The sequence below is a fragment of the Spermophilus citellus genome, assembly GCF_964194105.1.
Source record: "Spermophilus citellus genome assembly, chromosome: 11".
Taxonomy (NCBI): domain Eukaryota; kingdom Metazoa; phylum Chordata; class Mammalia; order Rodentia; family Sciuridae; genus Spermophilus; species Spermophilus citellus.
Window position 1 is genome coordinate 105,916,989 of NC_138192.1, and position 24,432 is coordinate 105,941,420.

The window sequence follows — 24,432 nt, forward strand, 5'->3', positions numbered from 1 at the left end:
CCTGTTTTGGTACCAGTACCATGCTGTTTTTGTCACTATTGCTCTGTAATATAGTTTGAAATCTGGTATCGCTATACCGCCTGATTCACTCTTTCTGCTTAGAATTGCTTTTGCTATTCTGGGTCTTTTATTTTTCCATATGAATTTCATGATTGCTTTATCTATTTCTACAAGAAATGCCGTTGGGATTTTGATTGGCATTGCATTAAATCTATAGAGAACTTTTGGTAATATCGCCATTTTGATGATGTTAGTTCTGCCTATCCATGAACAGGGTATATTTTTCCATCTTCTAAGATCTTCTTCTACTTCTCTCTTTAGGGTTCTGTAGTTTTCATTGTATAAATCTTTCACCTCTTTTGTTAGGTTGATTCCCAAGTATCTTATTTTTTTTGAGGATATTGTGAATGGAGTGTTTTTCCTCATTTCCATTTCAGAAGTTTTGTTGCTGATATACAGAAATGCCTTTGATTTATGCGTGTTGATTTTATATCCTGCCACTTTGCTGAATTCATTTATTAGTTCTAGTAGTTTCTTTGTAGACCCTTTTGGGTCTTCTAGGTATAGAATCATGTCATCTGCAAATAGTGATAATTTAAGTTCTTCTTTTCCAATTTTTATGCCTTTAATTTCTTTCGTCTGTCTAATTGCTCTGGCCAGTGTTTCGAGAACTATATTGAATAGAAGTGGAGATAGAGGGCATCCCTGTCTTGTTCCGGATTTTAGAGGGAATGCCTTCAACTTTTGTCCATTCAGAATGATGCTAGCCTGAGGCTTAGCATAGATAGCTTTTACAATGTCAAGGTAAGTTCCTGTTATCCCTAGTTTTTCTAATGTTTTGAACATAAAGGCATGCTGTACTTTGTCGAATGCTTTCTCTGCATCTATCGAGATGATCATATGGTTCTTATCTTTAAGTCTATTGATGTGGTGAATAACATTTATTGATTTCCGTATGTTGAACCATCCTTGCATCCCAGGGATGAATCCTACTTGATCATGGTGCACTATTTTTTTGATGTGTTTTTGTATTCGATTCGCCAGAATTTTATTGAGGATTTTTGCATCTAGGTTCATTAGAGATATTGGTCTGTAGTTTTCTTTCTTTGAGGTGTCTTTGTCTGGTTTCGGGATCAGGGTGATGTTGGCCTCATAGAATGAATTTGGAAGAGCTCCCTCTTTTTCTATTTCCTGAAATAACTTGAAAAGTATTGGTATTAATTCTTCTTTAAAGGTTTTGTAAAACTCCGCTGTATACCCATCCGGTCCTGGGCTTTTCTTGGTTGGTAGTCTTTTGATGGCTTCTTCAATTTCATCTATTGATATTGGTCTGTTCAGATTGTCTATATCCTCCTGACTCAGTCTGGGCAAATCATATGACTTAAGAAATTTATCGATGTCTTCACTATCCTCTATTTTATTGGAATATAGATTTTCAAAATAATTTCTAATTGTCTTCTGTATTTCTGTAGCATCTGTTGTGATATTGCCTTTTTCATCCCGTATGTTAGTAATTTGAGTTCTCTCTCTTCTTCTCTTCGTTAGCATGGCTAAAGGTCTGTCGATCTTATTTATTTTTTCGAAGAACCAACTTTTAGTTTTGTTAATTTTTTCAATAGTTTCTTTTGTTTCAATTTCGTTAATTTCCGCTCTGATTTTAATTATTTCTTGCCTTCTGCTACATTTGCTGTTGTTTTGCTCTTCCTTTTCTAGGGCTTTGAGTTGGAGTGTGAGCTCATTTATTTGTTGGTTTCTTCTTTTTTTGAGGAATGACCACCAGGCAATGAACTTTCCTCTTAAAACTGCTTTCATTGTGTCCCATAGATTCTGATATGTTGTGTCTGTATTTTCATTTATCTCTAAGAATTTTTTGATTTCCTCCTTTATGTCTTCTGTAACCCATTGATCATTCAGTAACATATTGTTCATTTTCCATGTGATGTAGGATTTTTCCTTCCTTCTTTTATCATTGATTTCCAGTTTCATTCCATTATGATCAGATAAAATGCATGGTATTATCTCCACCCCTTTATATTTACTGAGGGTTGCCCTATGGCATAATATATGGTCTATTTTTGAGAAGGATCCATGTGCTGCTGAGAAGAAAGTATATCCATTTGATGATGGTTGATATATTCTATATAAGTCAGTTAAGTCTAGGTTATTGATTGTGGTATTGAGTTCTATAGTTTCTTTATTTAACTTTTGTTTGGAGGATCTGTCCAATGGTGAGAGAGGTGTGTTGAAGTCTCCCATAATTATTGTGTTGTGGTCTATTTGATTCTTGAATTTGAGGAGAATTTGTTTTGTGAATGTTGCAGCACCATTATTTGGTGCGTAAATATTGATAATTGTTATGTCTTGTTGGTGAATGGTTCCTTTTAACAGTATATAATGACCTTCTTTATCCCTTTTGATTAACTTAGTCTTGAAGTCGATTTTATTCGATATGAGGATGGCCACCCCTGCTTGCTTACGAGGACCATGTGCGTGGTATATTTTTTCCCATCCTTTCACCTTCAGCCTGTTATGTCTTTTCCCATCAGATGTGTCTCCTGGAGGCAGCATATTGTTGGATTTGTTTTTTTAATCCATGATACCAGCCTATGTCGCTTTATTGGAGAGTTTAAGCCATTAACATTCAGAGTTACTATTGATATGTGGTTTGAACTTCCATCCATGTTTGATTGTTTATCCTTTTTTAAAAAAAAAAAATTTAGTTTGTCTCTCCATGATTGTCTTTCCCCTTGCCCTCTGTCTTTACTGAGGCACTTCCCACTGATGGTTTTGGTTATTGTTTTTCATTTCTTCCTCGTGTAGTGTTTTGCTCAATATGGTTTGCAATGCTGGTTTTCTGGCTGCAAATTCTTTTAACTTTTGTTTATCATGAAAGATTTTTATTTTGTTGTCATACCTGAAGCTTAATTTTGCTGGATACAGAATTCTTGGTTGGCATCCATTGTCTTTCAGTGTTTGAAATACATTGTTCCATGACCTTCTTGCTTTCAGTGTCTGTGATGAAAAATCCGTGGTTAACCGTATTGGTTTACCCCTAAATGTAATCTGTCTCCTTTCTCTTGTAGCTTTTAATATTTTCTCTTTGTTCTGTATATTGGATATCTTCATAACAATGTGTCTTGGCGTTGGTCTACTGTGATTTTGTGTGCTCGGTGTCCTGTATGCATCTTCAATTTGTATATCTGTTTCCTTTTTTATTTCTGGAAAGTTTTCTGTAATTATTTCCTTCAGCAAGTTTCTCATTCCCTTGGTTTGAATCTCTGTACCTTCTTCTATCCCGATGACTCGTAAGTTCGGTTTCTTAATGTTATCCCATAATTCTTGGATGTTTTTCTCGTGATTTTTTACCAGCCTTTTTGAGTTGGCTAGACTCTTTTCAAGATGGTATATTTTGTCTTCATTATCTGATGTTCTGGTTTCTACTTGCTCCACTCTGTTAGTGATACTCTCAATTGAGTTTTTAATTTGGTTTATCGTTTCCTTCATTTCTAGAATTATTGTTTGATTATTTTTTATAATCTCTATCTCCTGATAAAGATGCTTAACTTCTTCTTTTATCTGTTTGTGAAATGCATTCTCAATGTGTTCTTTCGCTGCTTGAATTTGCTGTCTTGTATCCTCTTTAAGGTTCCATTCCATCTGTCTTAGGTGTTCCTTGAGTTCTTTATATGACCATTTTTCTGATGACTCTTGGTCCTCCTGAATATTTAGGCTGTCCTGCATTGTTTGTACTCCTTTTCTTCCTTGTTTTTTGAAGCTGCTCATGTTGCTTCTTGTTCTGTTTGACTGCTGAGTTACTGTTTACTCCTATAAATTAGTTTGATGCTTGGGAGGAAAGGTATTTGAAGGGAAGGGAAGAAGTCTCTAAAGAGAATGAGAGTAGGCAGGTAGAATTCAAGAAAAAAGGGGGGATAAGAAAAATGAGAAGACTAAAGAAGAAAAAGAATAGGAACTAAAAAAGAAAAAGATTTAAAAAAATAATAATAATAATAATAATTTAAAAAAATTAAATTTAAATTAGTAGAAAAAAAAATTTAAAAAAATATTTTGTAAAAAAAAATTAATACAACAACAAGAAAGAAAAAAATGAAAATGAAAGAAAAACCTAAATCAAAAAAAAAAAAAACAGAAAAAAAAAAGGAGAAAAAAAAAACCTAATAAATGCAGTCTTAGAGTTTGATTAACTTCTCTTCCAGTAGATGGCGCTGTGCCCACCAGGTCAAGTTTCTCCTGTCAATACGGGGGAACCAATCACTGTGCAGCAGCTCCTCCCAGACTGGGCGAGTCTCCAATCCTGAGTGTCTAGGGCCTCCTCTTGTGTCTAGTCACTTCCCACTTTTTCTCTAGCCAGGCCCCTCTCACCACAATACTGGCTACACGCCAAGTCTGCTGCTCCCGGGAGCCCTGTTTTCATGAACGACTGGGCACACTCTTCCAGTTTGCCATTCCCTCAGACCCTAAGCTTGTAGAGTTTGGGGCTGAGAATCCTCAGCGGCTTTTACTTGCACTCCGGTAGCCACTCCCCCGTAGCTGGTGCAAGAGACCTCAGCAGTCAGCCCTGGTGGGAGCGGTAGTTCCGCTTGTGGGACCCGCACCACCTCTGATTCCCTCGGGCTGGCTGAAGCACTCACAGGAGAGCTGGGAGGGGCCCTTACTGGAGAGCTGGGAAGCCAGGTAACTGTGACAACCATTCAGTACCTCAGTTTTCTCATCTGCAAACAAAGAGCATTGGGCTGACGCCTTAGCCATATCACGAAAAAAAAAAAAAAAAAAAACGTGCTGATTAATAAAATACCCATAAAGTAATGCTTTGTTTCTATTTCATTTATTGTCATTTCATGGAATATTTGGCTTGGCTAATGAATTCTGATGTTAAATAAGTTTCCAACACCAACCCTCCCCAAACTTCACCTCTGAGTATCTAGGACTTTCTCAACTCACATAATAAAGGTCATTTTTTTTCATGTATCAGAATGCATAGTTTTTTTTAACAGCTTACTAACTTTTAATTTGTAATATATAATTCCCCCATTTAAAGTGTACAGTACACTGAGTTTTGGTGTGTTTGCAGAATTGTAAATTATCTCTTTGATCAATTCTTGAGCATTTTAGTCATACAAAAAAACAAGCCCTATATGTACCTTCTAGCATCACTTTCCAATCTTGCTAGTCCTCACCCGAGCCTTATGCAAACCATGATCTACTTTCTGTCTCTGTACTAACCTATTCTGTACATTTCATGTAAATAGTGTCTTATGATACTTGATGCTTTGTGTCTGGTTTCTTTCACTTCATTGTACTTTCAGTATTCCCCCATGTTGTAGCACATTTCAGCCCTTCATTTTACTGCCAAATGATAGTCCTTTTGTAGGTATTTAACATTTATCAGTTTATCAGTTCATAGATATTTGTGTGGTAAATACTTTGGAACTATTATGAATAGTGTTGTTATGAACGTTCATGTAAAAATTTTTATATGTACATGTATTTTTATTTATTTTAAATATATACTCAGGAATAGGATATCTGGATCATGTGATAACTCTATTAATCAATCTATGGAACTGCCATGCTCTTACCCAAACTCATGTTACCTTTCCCCCAGCAATGAATTCAAATTTTAATTTTTTTACATCCTCACCAATACTTCTTATTTAGAATCATAATTATTATAGCCATCTTAATGGGTATTACAGATTGAATATAGGTGCTCCCCAAAAGTTCCTATGTTAATATAGTAGGTGAAATGATTTGATTATGAGAGGCATAACCTAATCAGTGGATTAATCTGTTGATGGAGTAGTAATTTGAATGGACTCCTGGGTAGTAATCGCAGGCAGGTGGGGCATGACTGGAATAAGTAGGTCACCAGGGGTGTACCCGGGATTATATATTTTGTCCCTGTCTCTTCCCACTCTCCCCCTCTGTTTCCTGGTCCTCATCAGCTGAGGAGATTCTTCTGCCACACCCTTCCACCATGATATTCTGCCCTCCCTGGAACCCAGAGCAATAGAGCCAGCCAACCAGGGACTAAGCTTTTGAAACCATGAGCCAATATAAACCTTTTTCTCCTCAAAGTTGTTCTTGTCAGGTATTTTGGTCACAGCAGTAAAAAGCTGACTGAAAGTAGAATGAATGGTCATTCAGAGAAAAGTGTCAAAGTAAAAAAGACAGAAGCTTAGGAAAAGTCACAGTAGATGAAAAAATACATCAGATAGAAATGTAGAAGTGTAGGGAGAGAACTGGTCAAGAGACTAGGGCATGGCAGTTGGGATGAATTTCCAGAGAAGTCAGCTGTCTAGCTTACAGCCATGAGGCAACCTTGATGGTGGTGAGCTTAATGGCAGTCTTCCTCAGTTGGAAAGGCAGGGCTGTGTCTGCGTGTAACTCATTCTTCCACAACAGTACTCCCAGCACATGAGCTGCATCTCCAGTCTTCTCAGAATGGTTGGTGTGTACTCACTCCTTCAGTGTACCCTCTGACCAATCCTACAGGTCATGGTCTTTTCTATCACTCTATCATTAATTTTTGCAGTTAATTTCTAGTGACTTCCTTAATTTTCTGATCCATATTCCATTATTAAGGCCCCCCCCACCTGCATGGTACAAACTCTTCTGACTATGGACCATGTTGATGCTTCATTTTAGCCCTTGCGTAGTATTTAGGAGGTTACCATTGCTCAGTTTGTAACTTAGTGGTAAATCTATCTTGCATGGTTCACATTATTTTATGAGTGGTTTCAAATATCCCAGTGTGTTCTTTGAAGGGAAGCCATGGGTTTAGACTACTTAATGTTACCTCTAAAACCAGAAGCATAATAGTTGTTTAGCGCACATTTGTTAAATTAAATCAAAGTGTTATTCTTCTGTTTTCTTCTAAACTCCATTTAGAATTTCATAAATTCAGACAGGTTCTCACTGGTCTTGGGGGAAAAAATACCCTTCTTTATAAATCACTGAATAAATAAAGGGAAGTTATTTTATGAATATAAATAATGATAAGGAGAGACTTATTTGTAATTTTATATATTTTTAGATTTAAAATAAGTTTATTTCCAGGTTAAAGTATTTTTAAATTATAATATCTCTTGCAATCTTTATGCTTGGTATGTGCAGAAGTTTGTTGTCTACTGGGAAATTACCTTTGAAACTTCTGTGTTGTCAAAGGTAGATAGGGAATATTGACTTAAGACACATTTCTCTCCCAATTTTGAAACCCTAGGGTCATAGGGTTGGGGAGTTTCCCTTCAGGGACTCTGTTGTTGAGCTGTCCTCAGGGTTGACCTCTGGAACATTATACTCTAGTTCTGTTCTTTAAGCTCTCAACCCCAAATCAGGGATGGGCAAAGTCAAGCAAACGAGGCAAAGGTTAATATGGGCAGGCTAATGCTGAACAGGTGGAAGCCATTAGCCCAAAGTAAGGTCCCACTGGATCCCTTCCCTTCAGAGACCCCAGGTCACTTGATTGGGAAATTTGACCAGGAAGAGACTCCCCAAGCACTAGCCTCTGAGCACCTCAGCTGATATGTGGCAGTCTTCATAGAAAGGTGATGGGACATGGCAGGGCAGAGAAAGCACAAGTTATTTGTTTACGTATGTATGTTTTGTGTCCCCAAAACAGCAAATGTCGAATATAGCAGATAATGCAGATGTGAAAGTTTCCGTGAGTCTGCATGGATAGGTTTACCACTAGACAGGGGTCCTGAAAAGCACCATTTCATATATTTGGTAGAAAATACCCACACCAGCTGAATCTGAATTTTAAATTTCTCTTGGGGATTAGGGAAAAGATTGTAAATGTTTTTTTCTGTTTCTGGGCAAGCATTGGACCCACAAATCACTATGGCTCATGTTTTAAGGTTTCACTTCTCAGCAGCTGTTCAGACTGACTCTGGAAGAGGTTATTTGGAAGGACTGACTTATAACCCCCCAATACATGGGGTTACTGTTTGGCATGCAGGAAAGGAACAGTATATATTGAGCAGTGATTATGGTATAGGCATGATGTTTCATATACCATTACTTGTTCAAACTTTCCAGTGACACTTTACCTTTTTAAAATTTGTTTTTAAATTTCCATTTTAAATATGAGAAACAGAGACCTTAGAGTTTAAGAAACATGGCCTAGTTAAATGTGAGGGAATAGCAGAAAGAAGGGAACCTGAGTCCCTGTGACTCCCCAGCATGGCTTTTCTCCCACACTTTTCTGTAAGCCTCATCTAACACCTTTTGTTTGTATTCACAGAAAATAAAACAGAAAATGCCATCTAAAAATGTTAAAAATTGTATTTTTCAGTTCTTTATTTATGTTACTCTTATTTCCATAATTTGCTCCTTTAGCCATCTGTTTATTTCATGGTTTAGATTGATATAACAAAATAAGAATGATAAAAATTAGTCTAATTATATTCATTAAGGTTAAGCTAGTTGTATTTGACACATTAATTTATCACAATAAGTAAATAGGTTTTAAATGTCCTCATAGTTCCTGTTCATATCGCCTTTCATTCATGATTATATATATAAAAGAACCATGCTGGTATCTTCTTAAAACCAATCCAACTTGAAACATAGTTTCTATGACTGAATTTTAACAGAAATTAGATACTTGCCAAACAATATTGAATCGTAAAATGCCTTCATTCAAAATTCCCTACAAATGATATTTGGAAATGCGTTTAAATTTTATTCTAGCTAAACCAAGTTAGAGTGAATCTTAATGGGCTAGAGCAAAATAGATCTGGATGGCTTTTTTTCTCATAAAATATGCAAAGCCTTAGTTTTAAATAGATTTTTTTTTCCTATAATAGTGCTCCTTTTCTCTACTCAGCAATGCATTTGTTTAAAACTTTTTTTTTTCAATTTTAGTTATATTATAACTAGAACTAACTTCTTAGAATTGCCAAGGTGAATGGAAAGCCTAGCAACAATTCAGATTACAAAAACCAGCATTTTACCCACAACTGATCTCAAGAATGATGTGCATACTTTACTATGTAACTGTTCTCAGTCTCCATTCTTCAGAATATGATCATTTGTTAAGCAATATAATCATGCACCCTTGCAACAAACAGAACACTCTTCATGGTTTTCCCTCTCTCATTCCACAAAGTCCACACCAGACAACATCTATGCAAGGTGTTTCTCATTTTTCTCTTTTGCTTGCTTCTTGTTAGCTACAAAGATACATACTGTGCCAGGCATTAAGCTGGTTTCAACAGCTATTTATTTAGATTGTGTGAACTGGAGCTGAACTTGAACCCAATTAATAGCAACTGAACTTGAACAAACTGATATGAAATCATTACAGGCTCAGTTCCCTGGTCCATTATCCCTGAAGAGATCATCTGACAGCACTCCAGGTGCCTTTTCTATGCCAAATCTTGGTGCAGTGCCCAATCAGAAAGTGTCGGGGGGATTAGAAGTTGGGTTGCATCGGAGTTAGCTCATTACCACGTTTGTGATCGCTTTCACAGAGAGGAGAGGTGGCGATCCCACTGGGCGGGATTGCAGAGAAGGCTTTGTTTTCAACACCATCTGGCACATGGTTGGCACTCATTAACACAGCACAATGTTGATTAAAATAATAATTGTACACGGCAGCAATGCTGCTTAGACAGGTCCCCACCTTTGGCCTCCCAGAAAAGGAAATGGAAGAACAGAAAGGCTGATAGTTGCTCTCAGAACTATGGCCTTTGGGTCTGCAGCATACTCTTGGTGCCCATACCATCCCCAAATTATTTTCATGTGTTTATTTTTAGCTAAAGTGTTTTTTTTTTGTTTGTTTGTTTGTTTGTTTTTTGGTTTTTTTGCTTTTTCTCATTTTGGACTGGGTATGCCATGACCCCTCAATTTAGTGTTCAAAGAAATTACTGTGAGAGAGGACTCCTCTCACAGGAGTCATCTTGTGTCTCTCTGATCCCCAAAGGCCCCAGGAATAAGGATCCAGCCACTGCTAGACTCTTCATACTCAGACAGGAAATATGTGCTTAAAGGGGATTCTATATAGAATTATTTTCTCAACTCCAGTTAGGTATAATTAAGGGTTTTAGGCTTTCTGCTCTAAAGGATGTGTTGATGGACTCAAGCATTCAGATGCTTAGACTGCACCCACTTTCCTGAATAGATGTGGATTTATGCCAGCCTCTCCAGGACTTTGGTCTGGCAGCATCAGCTTTGATTTGGTCTCAGGAATCTGTCTTTTGAAGGCTACACTACACATAGGTATAGGAGTATAGGTTGTTTTCTTTTGTTTCGTTTTTACATCTTGGATTTGAATCCTGTTTCTATTATGTCTATCATGTACTAGGTGTGTAGCTAGAAGCAAATCACTTAACCCTCTTTTGGTCTTCTTTTCCTTTTACTTAGCTGTCTGATGGGATGATAGTCATCTCAACTTTACAATCACTGAAACTCTTAATATAATACCTGGTGCATGGTGAGCTCTTAATGCAGGCTAACCACGGTCATTGTTTTTTGTTTGTTTGCTTGTTTATTTATTTATTTTGTTTAAACAAAGGTTTATTCTTTCTTGAGCATGCACTTTGTAACCATTTAAATTTTATTCTTAAAGAACAGGACTTACTAGCTGTGATGATAGAGGTAGTGGTTAATCAAAAATTTGTCTAGATATGTGGTCAAGTCTTTCTGGAAGGATACTATGATTCAATCCCTTCTTATGCCAGATAAAGGTCCAGTTTGATATGGATAATTTGCCTACAGATATACAATACGGTCATATCATAAAATTTAATAAAGCATATCGTTTATTTCCTGAGCAGATTACATATATCTTACACAATAGAAATTAGTTGTATATTCCAGCCTATAGGTAGGTGTTACAACTAATGATCATGGGTTTATGCTTTTCAGTTGCAGAACCATAAACAGAATACCCTCTGGCTACCCAGTGATTTGTGTCCTGTAATGCTGAGTGTAACCAAAGTTTATCATTCTGTTTGCCATTTGGTATGTGGAAAAGCCTTCAAGAAACTGGCTTTCTGCAATAGTGTTTAAATATCACTCATTGCACCCAGAGAAGATGACAGACATTTTAGATGCTAAAGAAAGATTAAATGCATTCATTTTAACTAGCAGCACTAAAAAGGGCTGCATCTTTGTATTGTTGCTGTTTATCTTCTTTCCAGCAGTGGAATATTGAGCTTCCCCAGGCTGTGATTCAGGTATTAATGCCGAGTCGAGGTCAGGCAAGAGTGTGTTCAGTCTGCGACACTTAGATAGCAAAGGCAAACTGCTCACGGCTATTAGTCAGGAGTTTCTGTGCACCAGTGATTGCATGCGTGTGGCTCATAATCAGGGTGATTCACAGCCACTGTTAGTTGGGCTGCTGTGGCTCTTTTCCTTTTGGGCTGCTTTCATTGCCAAAAATGTCAGCCTTTCTCCTATAGATCTGCCCATATGACATATGCCAGTGCCTTTTGGTTGTGCTAAATGGCTGGCTGCTAACATCCATGGATAACTTTTATTACCTTGGAGAAGGCATTGCTCACAGTGAGTCCTTTGAAGAATAAATTGAAACAACAAACAAACAAAAAAAATGTTTTGTTGTCTTTTTCTTAAGTGCTACTCTGGGACTGTTGACAGAATTTGTGCCACAGTGTTTTCTTGGGCCGTTTGGTTTCCAGATTCCGGGTCTTGGTTTAATGCTGCAGACACTTGAGAAGCAGCAAAGTGTCAGGTTATTGGGTATCCTATATCTTTGTGGATGGATCACTGGTCTGGTTCCTGCTGAGAAGAGATGTGAAAAGCCTCAAGTCTCTTGGGTTTAATCTGAGCCTTGTTCCAAGGTCGAAGCCTGACCCCATTCCTTGTATTTTCCCTGCCATAACCATGATCTCCTGACCTCTTGACACACCTCCATTTTGCACCTGACCTTATAAGACCTGTATTGCTGATTTGTCAGTTAATTTTGTGTCCCCTGATTCAGACCCACATCTATCCATATGATTGCTCACCTGCACCTGCCTGAACTTTCTCTATTTTTCCTTAATGTAGCAAACATTTAGACAGCCCACAGTATGCTAGGTTCTGAGAAAACAACAGGGAAGCTAAGAAACCTCCATTCTGGCTGATAGAAATTGTATTTCAAATAAATGTGCAAGAGTATCTCCAAAGACAACATTACAGTGAAGGAAGGAATTGGGACAAAGAGAGAGGTTTTCTAAGAGAAGACAGGAGAGGGAATGGTGGAAGAACATCCCAGACAGAGGCATCTTTCTGGTTCAAAGCCCTAAGTGAGCCTGGGGAATTTGGAAAGGGGCCCAGGGTGTCAGGAGTTCAGAGATTCAAGAGGTAAGCAGATCATAGAGGGTCCATTTTTAATTTTTATTGTAAAATACTTGATTAACAAATAAATTGTATTCTACGCATGTGAGATGATGATTTTATATATATGGTGTACTAATTATCAAAATCAAATTAATTAACACAATCATCACCATCCTTAGTTGACATTTGTGTGTGGGGGGAGGGGAGGCATTAAAACCTTCTCTTCTACCGAATTTCAAGTAAACAATACAGTTTTATTCATTGTAGTCCCCATGTTGGGGATGTGTGTGATCTATGTGTCTCTCATATATTTTGAATACTAACCCTTCATCAAATATATGGTTTGCAAATATTTTCCCAGTTCGTAGGTTGCCTTTTCATTTTGTCCTTTCCTTTGCTCTACAGAGGCTTTTGAGTTTGATGTAGCCCCAATTGTTCACATTTGCTTTTGTTGTCTGTGATTTTGTTGTGATCTCTATAAAATCATTGCAAAGATCAACATAAAGGAAATTTTTTATATTTTCTACTATAAGTTTACCATTTCAGATGTTTCATATAAATCTTTAATCCATTTTTTTAGTTGATTTTTTATATAGGAGGTAATGCAAGAATCCAGTTTCATTATTTTGGATTCTTTCTCTATTGTGTATTTTTTATATCCTTGTCAAACAGTAGTTGATCATATATTGCCAGTTTTATTTCTATTTTGTTCCAATGGTCTACATATCTGTTTTTATGCTAGTAATCTACTCTTTTGATCACTATAGCTTTTCAATTCAGTTTAAAATCAAGGTGTGTGATGCCTCCACCTTTGTTCTTTTGCTCAAGATTGCTCTGTAATATAGGCAGTTTAACAAAATTCATTTTTTCCCCAAACCATGAATAGGAGAAAACTTCCTTTCTCTTTCTGTCTTCTTCAATTTCTTTCATCAATATCTTACAAATTTCAGTATACATATCTTTCATTTTTCTCACATTAACAGAATGAAAAATAAATATCATATGATCAACTCAATAGTGCAAAAATTCATTATTTAACAATAAAAAACAATTAATTTGACAAGAAAATTTAACATTTTTTTCATGATAAAAACTCTTAATAAATTAGGTCTATAAAAAATGTACCTCAATGTAGTAAAGAACCTGATAAGGCCACACAAATATATTCCAGAGTACAAAACATTTCTACTTGACCTAACAGAAGTGCTAGCCAAAGAAATTAGGCAAGAAAAAGAAAAAAAAGTTGGAAAGGAAAATATATAAAATTGTCTATGTTTACAGATGGCATGTTATTTTATATATAAAATCTTGGTGTCCCACCAAGAAACTCTTAGGTCTAATAAATAAATTTAGTTTTAAAGTTGCAGGATATGAAAGTCAGTTGTATTTGTTTGCATTAACAATGAAATGTCTGAAGAGGATTTTAAGGAAAAAAATCCCATACACAATAACATCAAAAAGAGTAAAATATTTAATAATAAACCACACAGAATCTTTTAGGTCTTGGTAAGGAGTTGATTATATTCTAATGGTTATATCCAGAAACAACAGTTTGAAGTGTTAAAATCAAATTTATATTATGTCTCTTTCAGCTCTTTGCTTTATGTATAATCTCCGTTCCCAGACTGGTTGGCCCCATCTCACCTCATGTTTTTGCCTTCAGCATTAAATATATACACAAATATGTGTGTGCATAATTTTAGTTATTTTACTGTATCTAAAATATGCACAAGTTTTGTTCAGGTATTGGGGCTTTTCTCTACTATTCACCATCACTCACAGTTTCCTCCTTAAAAAGAAGTTTTCTTCAACTCCAACCAATAGACCTACAGGCTATTTTTACAGTTCCTGATACCTATCACTTTTTCTGTTCTTACCTGGTCCTGTAAGTCTTTCTCCTATGTATTTAGAGCTCCTTTAAGGTAGTCCTTTGTTTTATCCATCTAAATTACCCTGAGTTCTAGGTTAGTGTCCTGAGTAGGCATCCTCTCAGTAGAGGATGGATGCATTGGAAGAATGGATGGAAGAATGGAAGGAAGAAAGGAAGGAAGGAAATACGAATAGTCACTTAGATGTCAACTATCCTGTGAAGCCCTCTTCAATAGTCGTAATTCTCCTTCTTGTTCTCAAATACTTTGAAATTACTGCTTGTGTATCTCTAGTGATACTATTATAAGTTACTGTATATAAGTCAGTCTCTTCAGAGCCCTTTGGAGGTCAAGGATTATGTCAAAATAATCTTGTTTCACTAGGAGTTAACACAGTTCCTAGCACTTAGCTGGTTTCCAGTAAATGCCTGGGCAAAACAAATATTAAGCAGGGAGAAAAAAAAAAAAACCTTCAAAAACAGAAGGGACATGGAAGCAGATTATCAGACAGAATTCTGGGCTAACTGTGTTTCCTTAAGGAGTTTATTATCCCCAGAGAATTCTCAACCCAGGGTTGCAAACCAGCTATAGAACATTCTTCAGGAAAACAGAAAAGCAGCTTTAAGGTAAGCCTTTTTTTTTTTTTTTTTTACTTTCCCCAAATTCTTTGACTGTAACTAAAAGCCAGAATTAAATTTTGCACTGCAACACAGTATAAAACTGTTCTACAAAACAAAATATATCTTTTCTATGTCTGATATTTCCTAAAGCACCAATGGGCTAGATTAGATTGTTGATCATAGCCTGTTAGATTATTTTCAAGATGCATGATCAAGTTGCAACCCAAAAGAATGAGAAAGCCTTCTTTTTTTATTTTTTTTATTGGTTGTTCAAAACATTACATAGTTCTTGATATATCATATTTCACACTTTGATTCAAATGGGTTATGAACTCCCATTTTTACCCCGTATACAGAAAGCCTTCTTTTGAGGATGAAGATATTTCCCTGAGATGAAGTTCAGAGAAAGGAACATGAATTCCATGCGAAACCCAGGATGCTTGGGTACACACTGGCTATTTGTTCAATATTTATATAAAAATAGTGCTGATGACATGGCAACCAAAACAAACAAACAAACAATCACTGACAAACACAATTAGCTTTTGTACCAGGGCCAGCAGTGTAATTTAGATATGAGGTGTTTTGGAGTGCTGTAAAGTTGTTGGAGATAGGGCCACTAGTTGTTCTGTCATATCCATATAGAACATTGTAAATATTTTAGGTAAATGTGTTCCTTCTAAAATGAAGCTGTAGGCCCAGTGAGATATAGGGAACTTAACATTTCCTCTTCCAATATGTCGATATAAATATTGTTGTTAAGCATGTACAAATAGCAGAACTATTTCAGTCTTTTTATCTCTTTAAAACTAATTTAAATCTGAGCATTAAAAGACTGTTTGATACCATATGTTTGTTTTAGATAGGAAACGGAATCTATTCTAAACATAAGGGCTTATGAAATCTGTATTCTAAACATAAGAGCTTATAAAATCAGAGTATAGCACTGGAGGCAGTGGTAAATTGTTTCATGGCCACAGACTCCTCCCGTCTTAGCAGTGTGTCCCTTTGTAATGTGACTTCGCATCTCTTCCCATCCAGCAAGAGGGTCTGTTTCCTCACCCTTGGCTAAAATATGTTACTCATATGCTTTGCTGAGAATCCAGCATTTGCCGGGTAGTCTTTTTACTGTAATATGTAAGACTAGTCTGAAATTGCTGTTTTTTTTTTTTTTTTTCTCTTTGAAGACTATTTTAAAGCTACTTTTGAAAGTGGCCAGAGGCTATGGACACACAAACCTTTTGTGAAAATATTAGATCAACTTTAAGAACATACAGACAAAGACAGTGGCAAACTAGAAAGATAACCATCACACATCCCACTTAGTTGTATATATGGAAGGAAAAAAGTGAAAGTTATTGCGATGTCACTGGCATGCCTAACCATTTAGCATACTTCATTTTGAGGCCCGCATATCTTCTCTGTGAAAGCAACTCTGTGCCTGTGTGTGATCCCATTCAGATAAATAAAGTACAGTGGTAGAATGTCATAGACATCATTATCCAAAGTACATGAATGAAGACACGAATTGGTGTCAACATACTTTATATTCAACCAGAGATATGAAAAATTGTGTTGTATAAGTGTAATAAGAATTGTAATACATTCTGCTGTCATTTTTTTAACAAATCTAAATTAATTAATTAATTAATTAATTAAATAGAGTGGAATGACCTGAACAAGTGTCACACGAAGAGTTCTGACGGCATCTGAGCTTGCATACAGAGCTCTTAAAGGTGATTTCTTATTTTCTGTAACAACACTGTGTGTATTGGTTTGCTTGCCCTGAAAAGACCTGAAAGATGAGATTGTGATCCTTCATCTCAAATTAAAGGATGCTTGGCTCAGGAGCAATTGACAAGTTCAAAAGTGGATGATTTAGATACCAGCCTTATATCAGCACCTTTCAATTTAATGTTTGCCATAGGTGATAGGTCTGTGTGTTAAATTTTGTTATCAGATTCCCTCTCATCTTAGTAGATTCTACTTTAAATTGTGACTTCTTATCAATATTGTCTATGTCATGCTATTAAGTTACAACAAATACTAAGCTAGTGTAATTCAGTACTTATGGGTAGTGAAATAGAAGCATAATGAACTTGTGATAGAAGGTAGATAAAACAAGTATTACCTTCAAGTTTATTATAATTTCATGTTCTGGGATAGTATGGTGTATTCATTCCTAGGAACTGTAGGGAAAACAGTGAAATGAATTTTCTAGTTCTGACAATCCCTTAAAGAATGTTGGATTTCTCATTCATTGACTTTTTTTTTTAACTTATTTATAATCCAACCAATCCCATCCATTCCTGTGATTCTCAAAAACCCATTTATGGGAAACATTTTAAATTCTAACCAAATTCTATTTTTCCCATACTTTAGCAGACACTCTACATCTGCTTTTCCTTTGAAAGTTGGAACTTAAATAATTTTTACGCAGTTTTCCTCTTCCTGAGGAATCAGAAACAAAATCTACTTTTGTACCTATTCTCTTGCATTTTGATGTACATTGAATTTGATGCCAGGAGTTGCACAGAAAAGTCAATAATGGTTCGTGGATCATTGCCTCACTCTGCCGTTGGGTGAATTAGTCAGCTGGGATAATGTTCTCCAGCTTGTGTAATGGACCTATTTAGTAACAGGACAGCAGCCATATGAAACACCTGGGTGGTCTTGCAGAGTTCTTTCAAATGGATTAGATATCAGTTATCTAATTTGAGGTCAAAAAAGCTTGGACAGCTGGACCAGTTCCACATCAAGGACAGAATATGACCTCTCCCTATTGAATATATAGGGTAAAAGATGCCTGAGGTAATGGCTGGTTCCTGGACTCCAGGAGCAACAATGGGTCAGCAGATGAGGTTGCAAATCACAGTGGCAAATGTTGGGAAAGGCTCCATGCAGGAAGGATAGATTTTCTTCTGGCCCTTTAATTAGGCTAGAGAAGCCCAATTCTGTGTTTTCTGGATTAAGCTGCAGTTGATTGACACTTGTTTAGAATTTTAAGTGCTGTTAAGTATAAACTATGCCTACCACATCCATCAGGAAAAGAAAGGGCCTGGGAGACTTTTTGATACTATACAGAAAACAGCATTTACGCACATGGACAGTGGAATAAAACCACCTTTTGAGCGTTCTTAGAGATAACAGTGGCTCCATGGCCCACCACTTCCTCCACTTCTTTCAGGGATTTTCAATGATCTAATAAAATGTAATGATCAAAGGTTTCAAATGCAGCTGATAAATCTTATAGGTTTGTGACCAGGATGCCTTAAATTGATTTGTGGATGTTTCTCATTTATCAGGGAGGACCGAGGTGATGTGAATTTAGTACTTTGATGTTGCCAGTAATTGTTTGCAACTGCAACTCAGTGGCCTGAAGTCATGCATCCCTTTTTCTTCTAGGAAAGAGCTAATGAAGAATTCTTTTAGTGGCTGCTCTGCCCTCCCTGGGAGCTCTTGACTAAAATGTAGAACAAAACAATGGTTCCATAAGTGCCTGGTTCCGACCAGCATCACTGCACCAATGAGCCATTCCAAATGTGCTCCACAATGAATCACATAATCATCCCACGTCCAAATCCCCACATTAGGTGCACAGTTTTCATAAGGAAATTATCAAACCATGGGGAAAAGATCCCTTCACTGTTCTTTTAGTCAAGATCTTCATACATTTGTTAGGTACAAATGTCTTTCCAAAGTACATTTTAACCAGTTCCTCAGTACTCTAGAAAAAATGCTATAGATTGTCTTTCATTGGAAGCCTCACCACTCTTAGAATGAAAACTCTTCCACCTTTTTGTTTTGCTACAATGTTCTAACCAGAATCAGAGTCTCCCCAGTTACTTGCTTCTCTAGTCACGTGGTTCATTTTACCAGTATCCCTGCTTGGATGTCCATTTTTGAGTCTCTAAAACCATGTGTCCATCTACTCACTATAAATGTCTTAGTTTATACCAATATATAATTTCATATATCTTGTGGATTTCAAAATTGTGTCTAAAATTCAGTTCTTCCAAAGAATCTTTTCAGGTAAATTCAACTATTATCTTTCCAGCTACTCCATGGGTTGCCATAAATCTCATAAATACCTAGGCTCCAAGACTATAAACTATAGAAAACCAAAAGATCAAATGACAGAGCAATTGATTCCTTCATAAACCACAGTAATTGACAAGATCATGATCAATATTTCAGAACGTCTTCTGGAGTTGTTTAGCATTGGTGTTGATGTCACTTTTATGCTCATTTATCATTAAGTTGCAAGGGTGATAACATATGCAGCATTAGTGTGAATGGTGTTTGTTTTAAAATAAATGTTGATGCTAAAGAAAAAAAAGTGTTGGTTAAGGGGAAACAAACCTGACAGTAGCAGGTTTATTTACATATTGTGGATGCAGACCCTTTTTTGTGATACGGAAAATTTCCTTGTCTAGGACTTTTCAGGTTCCAAAGATTTCTGGATTTTGAGCTCCACCTTTGTTTCTATGACCCTTTTTGGTTCCCTTTCAAATATGTCTGTTAAGGGCCCACTCTGTTAATTAGCTCAGGTGAGTTACTTGCCATGAAAAAGCTTACATGCTTTTGTTTCACCTTCCCTCCTCCATCACTTTTTCTCTCACATCCGTATTTAAGGTCTTTACCCAGTCTTAAATGCCCATGTTATATATTTGCTTATTTATTATCCATCTTCCCTAACAACCCACGGACTCTTCCATAGCAACACCTTTGTATGTTGGATACTGATGTATCTGGAGTGCCTGGAACTGCCTGGCATGTTTTAGCTGTTCATTAAACATATGTTAAATGACTTAATAAAACATCAGAAAAACACAACTATATACATAAAAGAAAACATAATATGACAATCTAAAAAGATATAGAAGCAGATCAATATTTTGTGGGGCTCTAACTATATGCAATTGAGGGAAATTGCTATTTAAGGAAAGGAACAAAATTTCTGAACACAAAAAAGTATATATGTAAATTAATTATTAGAATGAGAAAAAAGTTACAAATTTTAAAAAATATAGATGACAAAATATTAAAAAATCTTATTAATTAAAAATATATTAACACCTCAATATATATCATTATTGTGCAATTTTCAATAATTTTTTGGCTGCATAGTCTTTAATCACTTCTCCATAAGAAATGTAAAATCTTTCTTCAGTAGAAAATTCAATCTTTAGCTCAAGTAATCAAAATGGTTTTTTGTTTAAGAAGTGCTATTTGAGATGTATAACCATGGTGCTTCATATATATTCTCTGTAATCTGTGAAATTGCTATAGGATTGTGTCTAACTAGCATGAGAAATTTAATTCTATGCTGCATTTTTAAGTATATTCCAGTTAGGTAAGAACTTCCCATTTGTCAAGGTGTCGTTGAGAACTGAATTATCTACATACAATTTTATACATCTGGTGAATGAAAGAATTTTTCATAGCCTAGTTTCTGGCTTTGTATACTTCAAATCTTGTTTATCTTCCAGTACCCATATACTTCTAGTGCTGGATACAGAAAGAGCACAGTCATGTCATTATGTCACTTGGCCTATATATATTAGTGGGTAAGCTGATACACTTAGATGAGGGGACATAGATGATGGCAAATGGGACTGTTATATATTATTCGCTAGAATGACCAGCACTAACTAGAATCTGTGAACCACACAAAAACAACCTACTGTATTCAAACAAAATAGATCATCAACTCAGTTTCCCCTTTACTGGATTCTAGAAAGGCTCTTGGACACTGATGGCAGTATCAACCAATAGAAAGAAGAGTGTGATAGAAGGGACATTGAAGTGATTAGAAGGGACCTATGATGGAAGGGACAATTAAAGTTTTTTACATAGGTAAATTTTACAAGGTCATAGTCATGTGATCATGTAACTAAGGGTCCTCCTGAGATCTTGCAGGGAATCCATGCAAATGAGGGCCCTTGAAGTTACTCTTTATTAGCTTCATGACATAGCTGCATCTGAGTGTTCCCAAGAAGTAGAAATTGTTTATTACTGTTGGGAGCAGACCTTTAAAAAGAAGCAGTATTATAACTGATTATAATATTAGAAGTGATAATTTAGAGGTCGGAGGATGCAGGGCATTTTTTAAGCCATAGCAGGTGATCCTATTTGGCGTATACCACGGGGCAAAGAATACAGTAGAAGATGTAATTAGAGAAGTAGGTTGGGGGAAACCACTGAGGCCCTTGAAAACCAGAATAATGAACTAAAGGTTAACATGCACGTGTTGAATTCCTTTCCTTCACCTCTGTGATTCATTATACTTTATTTGGATTTATTAACTCATGTATCTTTTTTTCTGTATAATACTGTATCTTCTTTATTTTGTATACTTTAATTTTAGAACAAAATAAAACAACACCACCAAAACATAATACAACATCCAACTCTGCTGCTAAACTAGACAGGAGATGGGGACTTTAGGCCCTTGTTTCCCGCCTTAAGACTCCAAGGATAGGAGATAAAGCCACTAGAACATTAATCAGCAGCAAAGCCCGGTGGGACACTATATTGAGGGCAGATTTCTCAGTGGCAACTCCTAATCTACTTCTTCCATACAAAATGCCTCCTCATCACCCTCAAGAAGTGGGTATCTCATCAAGAGCAGCGTTGCTGGTTCTTCTCCTGTTACTTCACCTTCATCAATGCCTAGGCCTAGCTTTATCATGCAGTAGATATGATTGGAGTAGGTCTAGGGGTCCTCAAGAGAGAAGCCAGAAAAGAGCAGCACAGTTTCAAATAGCAGCAACACCAGGTCCTTGACAACCTTGTCATTTTTGTTTGCCTCTGCCTTTTGCTCCACAATGGGGTGGCCACGGCTGATCTCCAGGTGCTTTTTAGCCATCATGTACTCTATTGTAGAGATGTTTCAAAGTACCCGGGGCCTTCATGATCCACCTCATGTTGTCTTTCCATCATAGGTGCTGGTAACCATGCAGCAGGGTGAAGACATAAGCCTATTGGAGATTGTCACCTTATCCACCTTTTAATCCAAGATTTCTTTCATGAGTTTACAAAAGTTCTCAAACTTTGCCTTGCTTTCCTCCATTTTCTTTTTTTCCTCCTTGTCCTCAGGTAGCTGCAAGTCTCCCTTGGTCACAGAGACCAGGCATCAAACCTTCAAATCCTTGAACTGCTGCATGCAGTACTCATCAATAGACTCAGTCATGTATACTACCTCAAAGCCCTACTTCCCTACTTCCACACATGCTGCACAAAAGCAGAGTTGGCTCTTTGCTTTCACCAGTAATGTAATAGATGGATTGCTGTGTCTCCTTCTTGCAAGAGACATACTCTGACTGAGGAGTCATCTCATTTCCAGACTGAGAGGTATGATAGCACAGCAGCTCAGAAAGGCATCACTGATTAGTAGAATCTTCATGGATTCCAAGCTAAAGATTTTTAGAGAATGCCTCATAAATTTTTTTGTAGTTCTCCTTGTCTTCTGCCAACTCCCAGAAGAGCTCGAGTTGCTTCTTCACAATGTTTTTGCAGACGACTTTCAAGATTTTGCTCTGATGGAGCATTTCTCAGGAGATATTCAGGGGCAGGTCCTCAGAGTCAACAACACCATGAATAAAGTTGAGATACTCTGGTATCAGCTCATCACAACTGTCCATGGTGAACACATGATGGACATATAGCTTGATGTTGTTGTTCTTCTTCCCAAAGAGGTCAAAGGGAGCCTGCTGAGGGCTGAACAGCAGTTTCCTGAATTCCAACTGGCCTTCTACAGAGAAGTGCTTGACTGCTAGATGGTCTTCCCAGTCACTGGTGAGGCTCTTGTAGAACTCTCCATATTCTTTCTGAGTGATGGGATCAGGGTTTCTGGTCCAAACGGGCTTGGTCTTGTTCAGTTCTTCATGATCAATATATTTCTTCTTAATCATCTTTTTTTTTTCTTACCAGTGTCATCCTCCTCATCTGAACCCACATCTTCAATCTTGGGTTTCTCATCATCATCTTTGTCTTCCTAATCTTTCTTACCTTTCTCTTCCTCTGCCTCATCATCACTGATTTCCTTCTCATTCCTTCTCTAAATAATGGATAGCCTATGAACTGTGAATGCTTTTTCACCACTTCTTTGACCCATCTCTCCCCTAAGTACTCTGTCTGTTCTTCTTTGAGTTGGAGAATGACTTTATTAACCCGGCCAATGGGTTCACCATGATCAGCCCATACAGTGAGGGATCCCCCCAGCAGAAGACTCCCAGGCATGCTGTTCATCATTGTTTATGCTCTGTGATCAGAACCACTTTCCCAACCACCTCTACCACCTCGTAGGCAGAATCAAATCCAACACCAAATTACCCAATCATGGGTATGTCTGCACCAGCCTTGAAAATCTTCCATAAATGCTTTAGTACCAGACTTGGCAATGGCTCCCAAGTTATTTATGAGATCACCCTTGGTCATGCCAATGCCTGTGTCCACCAAAGTCAGAGTGCTTTACTGAGGGTTGGAGATGATGTCAATTTTTAGCTCTTTGCCACTGTCCAACTTGGAAGGGTCTGTCAGGCTCTCATAGTGAATCTTGTTCAAAGTGTTAGAAGCATTAGTGATCAATTCCCAAAGGAAAATTTCCTTGTTGGAATAGAAGGTGTTGATAATGAAAGACATGACTTGGGCAATTTCTGCCTGAAAGACAAATGTCTCCACCTCCTCCTTTCCATGGTGCCCTTCCTCTGGCATCTTGAAGACAAAGGACTGTGTTAGAGTAGGCTGGGCCCAAACATTATACGACTGGCTCGAGACGCCTAGGCTGTGTGGATGTGACTCAAGAGCTTATCAACTCATGTATCTTTATTTGTATTTCTTATTATTTTATCTCTTTCATAGAGCATTTGCCTTGCAGAGACCAAGACCTTTGTAAGCATCCTGTGTCTTGTCATGGCTCTTTTGCCAACCAGGTGCATGTCCAAGACCTGCCATTAACTGACTTTAAATGGAATGACAAACTGATGTTATAACAGTTTATGTAATTAGCAAAATTGTAAATTTGTATCTATTAGCTGGATTATATGTGAAAACTTCCATAGTTGAAAAACCTGTACTCTCAGGAATGTGGCAAAAATACACTTCAGTTTGAAAACACAAACATCTTCAGAGAAACTAAGTTTAAAAAAAAAAAAGTCTTGTTTTTGTAGCAGTGGCATTCCAACTCAATTTAAGCAGCTTTTCATATACTGAAAGAGCTTTATCATGCATGTGTTCATTCATATCCATTGTGAATTCTGTGACTTTTCTGTGAATTACTTGCATTTGTGCCATTGTGTATTGAACAAGCACGGATTTTGCAATCTGAATGAAAGAAAAATGGTATTAAGTGTTAGTTATCTTGAACTTCCTTGTTCCTTTTATAGCAATACTGGGAGTCTCTTTCCTAATGTGGTGATATTTAAGACTAAAATTTCTGCACAGCTAAAACTTGACTTTGTTTCTCTTGTGTGGATTTTCCATCTCATCGTTTGAATGCATGTCACAGCTGCTGCATTCATCACAGACAGGCACCAAAGCAGGTCAGGCACTCCTGCAGTGAAAGTGATCTCTTCTCGCTACTTGGCCATAAATTGCATGGCTATTGATACTATTACCATTTTTTTATGGGTCTC

The 24,432-nt window shown here is 36.9% G+C and overlaps 1 protein-coding gene and 1 pseudogene across 3 annotated transcripts in view; one reads left to right on the forward strand and one right to left on the reverse strand.

Moving 5' to 3' along the window:
• The window catches only part of PARD3B (par-3 family cell polarity regulator beta), a 1,004,964-nt gene that overhangs the window by 412,189 nt on the left and 568,343 nt on the right, over window positions 1-24,432 (forward strand). The window lies entirely within an intron of this gene.
• LOC308630493 (heat shock protein HSP 90-beta-like) lies at window positions 21,360-23,512 on the reverse strand (annotated as a pseudogene). Its single transcript has 2 exons — window positions 23,274-23,512; window positions 21,360-23,128 (listed from the first exon to the last, which is right to left on the reverse strand). The product of its transcript is annotated as a heat shock protein HSP 90-beta-like (transcript).